Genomic DNA, 2,414 nt, shown 5'->3' with positions numbered 1-2,414 from the left:
CTCTCTCTCTCTCTCTCTCACTCTCTCTCTCGTTTCTTCTCCCCCCTCCTCTCTCCCTCTTTTCCTCTCTCCAACCATCTATCTACCAATTCATCAGGCCACTTCTATTCCTATCTTTATTCATAGCCTTTTGATCAAATCATCAATTCATCTCCAAGTCGCCCTGACTTCCTCTCTTCGCTTAAAAAGAAAAAGAAAGATATTTATACTATATATATATATATATATATATATATATATATATATATATATATTTATATATTTATACACACACACACACACACACACATACACACACACACATATATGTATATGTGTGTGTGTGTGTGTGTGTGTGTGTGTGTGTGTGTGTATGTGTGTGTGTGTGTGTGTGTGTGTGTGTGTGTGTGTGTGGAATATGTAGTCGACCTGACTTCCTCGCTTCGCTTAAAAAGAAAAAGAAAGATATATACACACACACACACACACACACACACACACACACACACACACACACACACACACACACACACACACACAAACACACACACACACATATATATATATATATATATATATATTTATATGCACACATTTGTATGTGTAAGAGAAACAGGTTATTTCTAGATAATAGTTTTATCTTTTAGCTTGTAATAATAACAAAAATAAAATATAAGTGTATTTCATAATAAACAACGAGAATAAAAGATCAATACGCGAGAAAAAACAAGAAGAAAAGCAGGAGAAGAAGATAAAGATAAAGAATAACAGAAAGAAGTAAAGGAAGAAGATAAAGATAAAACAGAGTAGAAGGAGATAAAGGAGATGAAGCAAAAAAGAAAAAGAAAAAAGAAGCGAAAGAAAGAAAAAAGAAGAAGAAGGAAAAGATCACGAAAGAGAAAAGAAAAAGGAAAATGCGAGATAAAGGAGAAGAAAACGAAGACGAACTAGAATACCAGAAAAAACAACAAAACAAAAACAAAAGAAAAACAAAAATAAGAAGTAAGAAAAAAAAAGAAAAAAGGAGCAGGAGAGGAAGAAAAAATAGGAGAAGGATAACGATCACAAAACCCGAAAACCCGAACGGAAATCGGGAAGCAAATTCGGTTGATCGAACGAGACTGACAGTGCAACGCGCCGGCGACACCTGGCAACCCACCCGGCGAGAGGGGGGCGGATGCCATGTCGTCTTTTTGATGCGATTTTCATAATGGGCGGAGAGAGTGAATGGGGGATGAGGCCGCGGGGGGCGGGTGGGGGGGGGAGGGGAGGAGGGGGGGAGGTATGGGAGTGTTGAGGAGATAGAAGGATTGATAGATAGGAAGGTAGGTAGATGAATCGATGGGTAGATAAGTAAACAGATGAGGTATTAATAATGAGCGGAGGGCATGGGTGGGGGGGGGGGGAAGAGGGGGAGGGGGGGAAGGTATGGGAGTGTTGGGAAGATAGATGGGCGGATAGATAGGTAAGTACTTAAATAGATATATTGATAAGTAAAGATCAGAATTAATTTTATCATTATCATTATTTTCATTACTATCATTATTTTTATTATCACTACTACTGCTACTACTACTACTACTGATAAGAAGGATAATAATAACAGTGATCATAAGGATAAGATTAAAAGATCACTCACTCATCATCTTCCACCCTTCTTCCCTCTCTCCCCCCCTCCCTCTCCCACCCTTTTGATCACTCATCCTCTCCCTCACGCCCTCCCTCCCTCTCCCATTCTCTCCCTCCCTCTCCCACTCTCTCCCTCCCTCTTCCACTCTCTCCTTCACTCTCTCACTCTCTCCCTCCCTCTCCCACTCTCTCACTCTCTCTCCTACTCCCTTCCTCACTCCCTTCCTCTCCCACTCACTCCATTCCTCCCCCTCTCCCTCATTCGCCCCCTCCCTCTCCCACTCGGCCACTCAGCCACTCTCCCACTCCCTCCCTATCCCACTCCTTCACCCACTCACTCTCTCCTTCTTCTAATCACTCCCCCACTCCCTCTCCTACGCACTCACTCCCTCCCTCACTCCCTCACCCACTCAGTCCCTCAGTCCCTCACCCATTCCCTCACTCCCTCCCCACTCAATCCCTCACTCCTTCACCCACTCCCTCACTCCCTCATCCACTCCCTCACTCCCTCACCCGCTCCCTCAACCGCTCCCTCACCCGCTCCCTCACTCCCTCACCCACTCCCTCACTCCCTCACCCCCTCACCCACTCCCTCACCCACTCCCTCCCTCCTTCACCCACTCCCCCACTCCCTCACTCCCTCCCTCCTTCACTCACTCCCTCACCCACTCCCTCACCCACTCCCCCATCCCCTCACTCCCTCCCTCCTTCATCCACTCCCTCACCCGCTCCCTCACTCCCTCACTCCCTTCCTCCTTCGCCCACTCCCTCCCTCCCCCACTCCCTCACCCGCTCCCTCACTCCCT

The 2,414-nt window shown here is 45.9% G+C and overlaps 1 protein-coding gene across 1 annotated transcript in view; it reads left to right on the top strand.

Moving 5' to 3' along the window:
* The window catches only part of LOC125026258 (uncharacterized transmembrane protein DDB_G0289901-like), a 7,441-nt gene that overhangs the window by 3,173 nt on the left and 1,854 nt on the right, over window positions 1-2,414 (top strand). The window lies entirely within an intron of this gene.

The sequence above is a fragment of the Penaeus chinensis genome, chromosome 6 (genome assembly GCF_019202785.1).
Source record: "Penaeus chinensis breed Huanghai No. 1 chromosome 6, ASM1920278v2, whole genome shotgun sequence".
NCBI classification, from domain to species: domain Eukaryota; kingdom Metazoa; phylum Arthropoda; class Malacostraca; order Decapoda; family Penaeidae; genus Penaeus; species Penaeus chinensis.
Note: the sequence above shows the minus strand (reverse complement) of the source record. Positions and strands in the feature narration are given on the sequence as shown.